The following is an 11,847-nucleotide window of genomic DNA, read 5'->3' as shown; positions in this document are numbered from 1 at the left end:
TCAACAAATGGCAAAGGAAGCCTATTAGACTGAGAAGGAATTCAAAAGCGACTCATAATTTCAGACATGAATGCCAGCGCCGGTACATCAGTCTTTCATTCATTCAAAAACACGGGGGGGGTGGTGGGGGGGTCTTGAGAAGCTGTGCTGAGAGAGACAGCAGCCCCAGCTGAGCACACAGGAGACGGAGAGCTGTCTTGGCTGAGGAGCCTGCATGACCGAGGCTGACCTTCCAGAGAGGGAGACAAGGAGAGGGGAGTATATCAGACAGTCAGGCACTTGCTGGAGCTCACAGCAGATGATTTAGCCGCTGTCAGCCAGAGAGCAGGCTCGCTTATTTCCTATAGGACTTGACTAGCTGGTATGTGCAGTGTTTGGTTTAATGGGGGTGGAGCAAGGATACATTACAGAAGGTTTACATGTGTTTCCATTAGCGAAAGAAAGAGGGAACAGTTCGTATGTGTGAGTGTGTGTGGGTGTGTGTGTGTGTCGCAGTACAACTGCATAATCCCATAGTTTATCATACTTAATGGCCAACTGTTGAGTCAACATTTTATCCATCAAATAAAAAGTTAAACATCCTGCCCGCTACCGCTGTGGACACAGCGTGGAAAGTGCTAATGGATATAAATACTAGCTGAATGCCGGGCCATGGTGCGCATATTTGCTTTACCAGTGGGGGTATATGATAAGCGCGCGCGTGCGGCTCGCACTAATGCGCTATTAATATTCCTCAGACAGAAGAAGGGTGTGGATGGCACGGAGCGGGGAAAACGCGCAGCGGTTACCACAGCGAGAGGTAGGGAGGAGATGGGGTAGCAAAGGGCCAGGCCGCTTTCTACCTGAGGTCAGCTGTTTATGAAGAAAGACGGGGGGAAACCCGTTAGAGATTAAAAAGGGGGGCGGAAGAAAAGAGAGTGAGAGTGAAGATAGTGAGAGGGAGGAGAAATGGCGATGCTCTGACGCGGTGAGAGATAAGAGCCTCCACGGGGTTCTCACCAGCCAAGTAATAACCTGCAATCAGGCAATTATCTCCACTTCTCTGTGCGCAGGTGAGAACTCCACTCCTAGCGGTGCGCGCACTACCGAGCTGCCGCTCCGTCACGTTAATAAAGCTAAAGAAGCTGCTCTCATCTCCCTGTAGATTACAGCCCACTGCTTTAATGGGCATGGGCTTACTGCACGCCTCTGCATGTTTGTCAGTATCAGACTAACATATTGTTGCGGGAATTCATGCTGCACAAGGCATCTTTTTATGTAGCTACACTCGTTGCCTGGGTGCAGAATACGGATGGATGCTGGTGTTAGCGTTTAAACCTACCCTCCCAGGTCCAACAGTGGGGTATGGTCTGAATTCAGGCACTTGAAAAAAAACAGTAACGTGTTATTTATGCAACAAGTGATGCATCTCACAGGTGTGCATACACTGGCAAAAATGAAAGAAAAAGAAAATATACATTTTGAAATCTACCTCGACTTCTCATCAGTAGACTTTAGCTATTACAGAATGGAAAAAGAAATGTATCTGTTACAAGGAAAATAGAAATGTTGGACACATTAATATTACCCTTGGAGTACATACTGCTGCATGAACCTTTTGCAGTGTGCAGAAGATTAGATTGCCTTATTTTACAGTGTTGTCCAAGACTCATTGTGTGGCCTTGCAGTGACATGAACATTAGCAGGTTTACCAGGGAGGAGTGGTCTTTGGATCAGTTTGCATTTGGCAAGCAGATTTATTGATATAGCATAATTAATACACATTTGGAATTCAAACTGCTTTACAAATGAGTAGATATAAGAACATAGGAAAATAGGTTTAAAAAGGTTATTTGCAGTAAAACAGTTAAAAAGATCACAGTTAAATGAAAGATTAAAAAGGAAAAGTGCATTTGATCAGCTAGAAGAACATAGAAAAGACAATTTAAAAGTAGGGTGCATTTGATCAGTAAAAAAAATGCATCTGTGAACAAGTTGGGTTTAGTCAAGTCTAGATTTGAAACTGGCTACATTCCTTTGATGTCATCTGGACGTTGGTTCTAAGCTAAGAAAGCTAAAAGCTGCTCCACCATGCTTAGCTCTGACAGTAGATATTACCAATAGATTTATCTACAGTGATCTGAGAGGTCTAGCAGGTGTGTACTGCTGAAACATATCTGAGAGGTATTTTGGTCCTGCCCCATTTAGTGATTTATAAACAAGCAGCAGTGCTTCAAAATCAATTCTGTGAATGTCTGAAAGCCAGTGGAAGGACTGAAGTATTGGAGTAATGTGGTCAGTTCTTAAGTTGTTTGTAAGAACTAAAACTGCTTTTTAAGGAAGGCCTGTGAAAATACAGTTGTCAACCCTGCTAGAAATAAAAGTATGAATTTTTTTCTTAATCATGTTTTGACATAAGGTTTCCAATATTGGCTATGTTCTTGAGATGGTAAAAAGCTGAATTAGTTATTGCTTTCCCATAGTTGTTAAAACTGAGATCACAATCAAGTAAGGTTTTTAAAAGCGTCCTTCACTTTAAGTCCTTTTGTGACAAGATGAGTAGCAATCCTAATTATTTCAGATTTGTCCTTATTCAGCTGAAGGAAACTTCAAAGACATCCAGCTGTTCATTTGGTCAATGTATTGCCAAAGACAGTCCCCATTTGGGTGTCATCAGCATAGCTATGATAATAAATCTTGTTGTCTTTAATGATTTGTCCAAGCGGGAGCATATTAAGGTTGAATAACAAAGGCCCTAAGATCGACCCCTGGGGGACACCACAGGTCAAGGATGTTGATGTTGAGGTATAGTTTCCAATGGCAACAAAGAAGCTCCTCTCTTGTAAGTATGATCAGAGCCACTTGATAACAATACCTGAAAATCCAACTCAATGTTCCAACTCAATGTTCCAGACTGTGTTGTAATATGTTATGATCAACAGTGTCAAATTGGACCTGTAGGGTCCAGTAACACTAGGACTGATGTTTTGTCTGAATTGGTATTAAGACGTATGCCATTTAAAACCTTAATGAAAAGTGCTGTGATTAGAACAGATACTGGACTGAAAGTCATCAAAATACCATTTGACATTACGGCGGTTAGTTTAGAAAAACTATTTTTTTGGTGATTTTGCCAACAAATGGTAGATTGGTATATGGGCCAGTCAGTGTGGAAGCATCTAGATTATTCTTTTTGAGTGGGGGCTTTATAACAACTGTTATCGGGGACTTGAGGAAATGTGCCAGACAGCAGGAATACATTTACAATTTTAAACATGTCTGCTGCCATGAGGCGAAACAGATTTGAAAAAGTTGATAGGCAAAGTATCTAAGCAGCATGAGTTGAGGTTCGGTAGTGATTTTTCCAGTTTTTCATTTCAACTAAATTCTTACATCAAGTTGAGTTCCCCCTCTTTTTGATGCTGGTAGCACTTACAGTAACACTATGCAACAATTTGACACTTTTTGAGGTATGGTTTTATAGACTAGTTTTGGTACCATCCTCAAATTCATTTTGATAGCATATGGTCATATGAAGGACAGATAAACACCTGTGTCTTTCCCACTAGCCATCCAGGATATGCCCTATGTAGTTCTGTGTACCGGGCTGGAACACCCTGCAAAAATGGAAGAAAAGCTTTCACACACATGACATTGCCAGCTATACTGCCAAAAGACACCAATTAGCATGTTGACAAGCTTATATCAGTGTCAGCTGGGCTGTTGGTGGTGTTTGCAAGGTTTTTGCATGCCTTTTAGGTAGTAAGCGTACTAGTTTTGGAATAGAACTCTGTATTGCTGCTTTAACAGAGAGAAGTTCAGATGCTAACTGTGAAGGGGCTTTAGTCAACATTTGCGAATAGCACATGAGTATTGTTTATATTTTCTACTGATGGTGTTTGAGAAAAACATCAGCATTATATGTGCAAAGCAACTCATGGATTGGATTTCATGGATATCATGGTGGATGTGGAGTTTGTGCCATTTTCTTTAAGTCTTCCTGCAGTCTTTTTTTCAGGAGTGTAACAGTTGGATATTGTTTCCAGGGTGCTTTCTGTTTTGCTGGTAATTGTCCCGACCTTTACTGGAGCAAAGCCGTCCATAATATTTACCATTTCTGAATTAAAATGATTAATCTACAGTCTGACATTTGACTTTGAAAGTTTGTTTAGATTCCACAGAGTTCTTGTTGTTTTCTTCTTGTTCACTCTGAACAGCTGCAGAGTGGTTATCAGACGGCCCCCAAGGTCTTTGAAAAGGTAGTTGTCTCTTCAAACTTTGGTCCCTATTCAACTGGGTTCTGTGCTATTTGTTCTGAAACATTCTCTGAGAATCCAAGAATAGGTTGAAACTGCCTATAAAGTTCACCCCAGTTGAAGCACGCAGTTTTGCGAGCCAGGTGTTTAGGCTGAGAAGCCGGGAAACACACAAACTTCCCTGTGCAGGGAGTGAACCACTGATAAAAGTTAGCAGTTTAGCACGTTTGCTCATCTTCCTGGAGGTAATACTGTTGAACACAAGGGCCCTGGAGGAAGGCTTTGATAAAGAGACAGGAAAAAAACATGTGTAGCAATTATTCAATAACAGACCATTAGTATGTACTGTATATTATAACATGCAGGCATGTAACAGAAAAAAATTACATCAGTATATAAAGTAAAGGCACCTTCATTGTATCAAATCACATTCTGAGCAATATATAATGCATGGAAATACAAGCAACCTTTAAATCTTCATACTCAGGACACAATGGCCTACCCCAAACAGTCTCAGTCTCAGTCACACAACATATAACAACACATGACCAAGTGAACCACAACACAGAAGGCACTGCAATGCTGCATGTGTCTGATTAAGAAGAAGCCAGAAGCCCAACCTGTTGTGTTTTTCCTCCACCTCCATTATTACAGGCAGAGGAGGAACAATACCAGGAGTATAAATGTCCAGCAGGCAAAAGGAGAGCAATCATAAATAATAAATGTGCAGCACGTAAACAGAAACAGAGAAGAAAAAAAACGTCTGAAAGACTTGTCAGCCTCTACAAGCCTGCCTGCCTTCCTCCCTCCCCCCTGAGTAGGAGTCCGGACACACCTGTGCTCAACTCTCCGAGTCATCAGCCAGTCAGGTGTGTTGTGGTGTGGGGTGGTGTGGTGTGGTGTGGGGTGGGGTGGGGTGGGGTGGTGTGGTGTGGTGTGGGGTGGGGTGGTGTGGTGTGGGGTGGGAGATTTCTGTTCATCACTTTTAGAATCGATGAATAAAAGATTTCAGTATGCCGTTATCACAGTAAGAAATGCCCTTGCTTATGAGCTATCCTTCTCTCTCTCTCTCTCTCTCTCTCTCTCTCTCTCTCTCTTTCTTTCTCTCTCTCTCTCTCGGTAATTAAATATACATGACAGACAGGTCTCTTTTTCTGTGAATGTACAAGTGCAAAATAGATAGTTAGATAGATAGTTAGATATAGATAGATAGATAGTTAGTTAGATAGATAGTTAGAGATAGATAGATAGATGGATTGATAGATAAGGCCCCCTGACTCCAAGCTGACAAACTGCCTCCACACCAGATATCTGAGGTCTGCTGTCCCACAGGGCTCATATCTGCAGCCCACCTGCATATGCAGACGCAGCAGTGAGGCAGGACGCAGCGCGGTGCAGGACGCAGCACGGTGCAGTGCACTCCCTCCTGCCTGACGCATGCCTCAGGGACGAGAGAAAATGTATTTATACCGCTTTCTATCCACCCCCCATACACACACACACACACAGATACACACGCACACATGCACACAGGCAGAAACACACACACGAAAAACGTACACACTCACACCCTAATTTGCTGAGCTTATTGAACTTCGCACACAATAACTCCCTCTTTTCACCCTCAATGTCCCACATACACACACACACACACACACACACACACACACACACACATACACACAATACAATAACTCTCTCTTTTCACCCCCAATGTCCCACACACACACACACACACACACACACACACACACACACACACACACACACACACACACACACATACACACAATACAATAACTCTCTCTTTTCACCCCCAATGTCCCGTATCTATCAACCACCCACCCACACACACACACACACATAACCACCCACACACACACACAACCACACACACGCACACACACAATGCTGGCAGCTGCAGAACTTGGGTTCATTCCCTTCCTTTGTTTTGGGGAGCATCTTTGCTTTTTTTCCTGCTGATGGCATTGGGCTGGGCCGTTTGTTTTAAATCTCTCGGCACCGCCACCGACGGAATCTGCTGATCATGAAAGCTGTCATCCTCCCAGGTGCGACCGTTGTGCCACCGTTTAAAACAAGCACACTTTACTGGGGCTATCCTATTACCATCATATTTGTAATTGAGCGTAAAAAAGAAATGTCTTTGTCCTTTAAAATACTTGCATTTTCAACAGTTTTTCCTGTATGCTAGGACACATCTCCTGAAATCTATGCCGAGAACATATCCTCAAGTGCACTGAGAAATTGAATATGTGTAAAAAAAAAAAAAAAGGTTTGGACCTGGGATGGACACTGAACCAGGCACGAACCAAAGCAGTCTGATGAAAACTAACCTGGTCCCCAAATGACAACACAGTGGGAGTGCTCCTGTCGCCCTGGTTTGAATCTGTGCACTTTGTGCACTTTGACGTCTCTGGTAGTGACCATATTGACTACTGAAAAGCAGTTTTTAGATCATCAACAGATCAAGTAGTGTCTGCCAACCTCCAGATGGTGTCTGCCTTTCAGTTCTATCAAAACAAAAACATGATTCAGTAATTACTGATGTCACCCATTACAGAACCATGGAATTGTAAAGAATACACAATGAGAACAAGGCCCAACTGTAGATAGATAGATAGATAGATGGATACTTTATTAATCCCGAGGGAAATTTAGGAAATTTAGATATAGTCCTTACATGCACTACACTACAGCTCTACAGTACAATATACATACTGCAGTCACAGCAATGTGAATTACGTTGAAAATGGATACAGTTGTGAAAAAAAGTTTGGCTTCATCACAGTTACCCCATGTATGAGCACATGGTGAAGGATGTTGATGAATTTGATCTGAAACTACTTGTCTTTGATGTTGTGTTCTCTCTCTCTTCCTCATCCTCGATCCATTGTTTCAAAGCATATTGACACACCAATACCCCTTATTTATTGATTCTGCATTTCTGATTGATGTGTGAAGAATTTTGTGACTTAGTATTTCCACCATGAAAAAGGTCTGCTCATTGGTGATGCCTTGAGCTTATTGTATTGATTGCGTGTGTTGACCGAATGAGCACTAAGTTACTTACATTGAAAATGTGTGAATAATGTTCACAGTTTTTGAGAACTGAGGCAAAGCTATGGGTTTTGGCCGAGGGAACCAGTTATAGTGAGTTAGCTATAAAACATAAAGTTGACATATTAATCATTAAGTGATGGGTAACATAGTATAACACCCTGGGTAGTGCCACTGGTCATGTGTAGATGTGCATCTGGGAAATCATTGTTTTTCTTTGATTTGGATCCCTCTGTTTGACCCCCTCTACACACACACACACACACACACACACACACATACACACACACACACACACACACACACACACACAGAGGATCACAGGTACACACACACACACACACACACACACAGGATCACAGGTGCACACACACACACACACACACACACACACACACACACACACACACACACACACACACACACACACACACACACACACACAGAGGATCACAGGTGCATTGTGATTGTGGTCAAGCGGGCAGAAGGACAGTCAAAAGCACTTCCCTTTTTAATGAGCTGTCCCCGCCGGCAGCATCAGGAGCGGACCTCTGGGGGTCAACCCTGCACCCTTGACCCCAGTGAGATCAGAGGTCCTGGTCAACTGCACATGTGCATTTGAAGAGAGCTCTGGAAATGATGGGGTGATATACTCCCCTTTCTCTTCATTATGGCAACATCAGGCTGGGGCCCAGTGCGTGTGTGTGCGTGTGTGTGTGTGTGTGTGTGTGTGTGTGTGTGTGTGTGTGTGTGTGTGTGTGTGTGTGTGTGTGTGTGTGTGTGTGTGTGTGTGTGTGTGTGTGTGTGTGTGTGTATGTGTGTGTGTGTGTGTGTGTGTGTCTGTGTCTGTGTGTGCAGAGCAGGATCTGTTAAACGATCTGTGAGAGTGTCTGTCTATATGGGCATGCTTGTAGGATTGAGGATTATGGTTGTGTGTGTGATATGTGTGTGTGTGTGTGTGTGTGTGTGTGTGTGTGTGTCTGCAGTACACTTGTTTCTGTATATCATGGTGTCTCCGTTTTGATCCGTGTGTTATCATTTACTTTGCCCCTCATATAAACATGAATTTTGAACTCTGACCTTAATGTCTCACCACAGATTTGAGGTTAGATGAGGTGAGGAGAGAAAGGAAAGAGAGAGGGGGTGGTGGGTGGGGGGGTTGGGGGAGGGAGGTAGAGAGGGAAGGAAAATAGGGGGTAGTGTCCATTGTAGTCGCCTTAAGAGGGTGAATAATTGACTAGCTGGGAGGTGAACACCATGCGCTGGTTGGGCTTCATGTGAAAGCTCTGTGAGCTGACGCTGAAGGAACACTCTCCACACACACACACACACACACACACACACACACACACACACACACACACACTCTCCCTCGGCTCAACAAAAAGCCCCACTGGCTCAAGAGTACACTTCTGCTTGGTCGCACAAACGCCTGGGCTCACTCACCACACACACACACACACACACACACACACACACACACACACACACACACACACACACACATGGGGGAAGGAAAGCATGGCTAAAAATAACACACACTTTTCTTTGGGGGGGGGGGGGATTGTCGTTAAGACACAAGGACCCTTTCTTTCTTTCCGTCTTTCACACACTAGCTCTCTCCCTCTGTTCTCTCTCTCTCTCAAACACTCACACATCCTCTCTCTCTAGTCACCCTTGAAGGTCTTATCAACAGTTTGATACCACCCTCGAGTTGGCATGAGACCTCTGCCAGCTCCGCAAGAGAGCCGGTCACTGATGCCAGCGGTGGCGATGTGGATGATTACCTGACACCTCAGGCATGCCGTGCCCTTGGCCCCTCGGCGTGCCATTCCAGCCTGTCTCCGTACGGCAACTTGAAAGACATCCCATAACAACCCCTCTCTCTCACCAGCAGTGGGCACAGCATCAAGCGAATATAAAGACTTCGAGCCAGAGGCGGCGGCAGAGGTGTGTGTGTGCCACGGCATTCACTCTGTCATTGTCCATACTTCGGCAGGTGATTTTCTTCCTCCATCAACAGGCAGCCTCTTCACTGCTCTGCACGCATTCCCTGCTTTGGCAGTGCGCTCAACAGGCAGGTGTCGAATCCACTCTGCATCCCTCAATTGAAAAAAAAAAAAAAACACACAAAAAAGGCACTTGACACCCATCTATTCATCTGCATTGTAAATCAGGCAGGCTGCACTATTATGGAAAGGTTCTTTTTTTCTCTCTCTCTCCCATAGATCTCCAATCATCGCTGAGCAGGAATGTGATTCACGTACCACAGTCCTCATGGGCAACCTTAATTGACCCACCATCCCAAAAGCGCACCCCCGACTGACACGCAGATTGCTCTTGCAGGCTGCCCTTTGCACACACACACACACACACACACACACACACACACACACACACACAAACACACACACACAAACACACACACACACTTAGCTTGACAGCATGATTATCACTGAAGTGCATCTCGGGTTATTGACAATCATCCGCATTCATGCCGGAGACACCTACAAAAAAAAGAGATGTCATGTCGGTGCTATTAGAGTTACCTTAAGTTTACGCCACCTTGTCCTTTTTGGCAGAGAGAGAGAGAAAGAGGGGGATAGAGAGAGAGAGAGAGAGAGAGAGAGAAGGAGAGTGGCTTGTGGAACATGAATGCCCTTTAATGATTTCCTGTTCTATTCACAGCCCATTCACTCTCTCCACTCCTCGACCACCCCCACCCCCACCCCACCTCCCCTCCCTGACTCCTCCCCCCCCCCCCCCCCCCCGGTCGAGGCTCGTCTGTGTGGAGTTCATTACCCGGGTGTTCCACTTCTCCACGCACTGAAGGGCTCTCAGGCTGAATAACCCTGAAGCGGCTCATTCAGCCTCTGAATAAGGCTGGCCGCCACCGCACCTTAAGAAAACTCGCCACATGTTAAAATGGACAATAAAAAGCCAAGTGATTTCGCTCTATCTCTCCCTCCTCCTCCCCTCTCTTCTTCTTCTTCTTCTTGTTCCCCCTTTCCCTCTCTCTCTCTCTCTTTTTCTCTGTCCCTCTCTTTTGTCCTTGAAAAGGAGGGCTATCTGCGATCAACAAATGGGCAATTAATCACAGTCGTCGTAGTCCTCTCTCTCCCTCCCTCTCTCTTTCTCTTTCTCTCTCTCTCTCTCACTCTCTCTCCCTCCCTCTCTCTTTCTCTCTCTCCCTCTCTCTCCCTCTCCCTCCCTCTCTCTCTCTCTCTCTCTCTCATCTCTCTCTCCCAGCCCTCTTCCTGTATGCGTGCTGTGAAAAGGCCAAACATGAATGAGGTGGCAGGAGCGAGTGGCAGCAGTGTTGGAGCCGCACCGCAACCCTGCAGCCGTCGGATCCTCTCATGTGGCCATAATAACTATAATAATGTGTCTTTTTAGTGATGGGGGGGGGGGGGGGAGATCAGAGAGAGACAGAGTGGGTGTAGTGTAGTGTGTGCTGGGGGTGATGGTTTGGGGGAGTGTGTGTGTTGGTGTGTTGAGAGAGGGGCGGTTCTATTATTTCCAAAGCTGAATTATCATGGGGGGTGGCTGGAGGGGGGGGGGGGGCATTGGGCTGGGGTTGTGGTAGTTATTCTCATCATAAGGGAAAGAGAAGGGCGGGGGGGGGGGGGGGGGGCATTTTTTTTATTTGGAATCTAGATTTAATTTAGTTGCCGATGTTGCTATCAGTGGCGAACAAGCTGGCAGAGCCAGCGGTCTGACGGTCTCTGATAAGCCCGGTACTCCCAGCTAAGCCTGATTAGTGCTGGCCCTAAAAGGCTTTGTTATGAGAGGCAAATAGACTGTGGAACGGCAGCCTGGGACTGCGCTGATATCAAGAATCACAGACCAAGCCCTTGCTCCCCCCCATTCACCCACCCCGCCCCCACCTCTTTCACTCCTGCCCCCTCCCGCACCCTAGCAATAGCCCCCCCCCGCCTTCCCTACACCCCCAGCCTACTGGCTTTACAGTGTTCTTTTCTGAAGAAACGAAGTGTGTGTGTGTGTGTGTGTGTGTGTGTGTGTGTGTGTGTGTGTGTGTGTGTGTGTGTGTGTGTGTGTGTGTGTGTGTGAGTGAGTGTGTATATGTATGTAAGTTTGTGTGCACGTGTATGAATGCCTTTGTGCATGTGTGTGTGTGTGTGTGCAAAGGGCAGCCTGCAAGAGCAATCTGTGTGTCAGTGAGTGCATTTCTGGGTGCATGTGAGTTAACAGTCAGGGCTGTGTGTGTGTGTGTGTGTGTGTGTGTGTGTGTGTGTGTGTGTGTGTGTGTGTGTGTGTGTGTGTGTGTGTGTGTGTGTGTGTGTGTGTGTGTGTGAGAGTGCGCGTTTTTCCTGTCTCTTCCCCCAGCCTTAGCGGAGAGCAGAACAGTGACTCGCGCGAAAGCCAGTTTTATCTGTTGCATAGCTCCCAGCCTACCATCTCATCTTGAGAGCAGTGCGAAGCAACAGCACAAAATGGTGACTCTCCCCTTATTCTATCTTTCCCCCCTTCTCCCTGACTCTCACTCTCTCTCTCTTCCCCCTTCTCTCTCTCT

Source organism: Clupea harengus, chromosome 19 (assembly GCF_900700415.2).
Source record: "Clupea harengus chromosome 19, Ch_v2.0.2, whole genome shotgun sequence".
NCBI classification, from domain to species: Eukaryota; Metazoa; Chordata; class Actinopteri; order Clupeiformes; family Clupeidae; genus Clupea; species Clupea harengus.
This window is presented reverse-complemented; position numbering follows the sequence as displayed.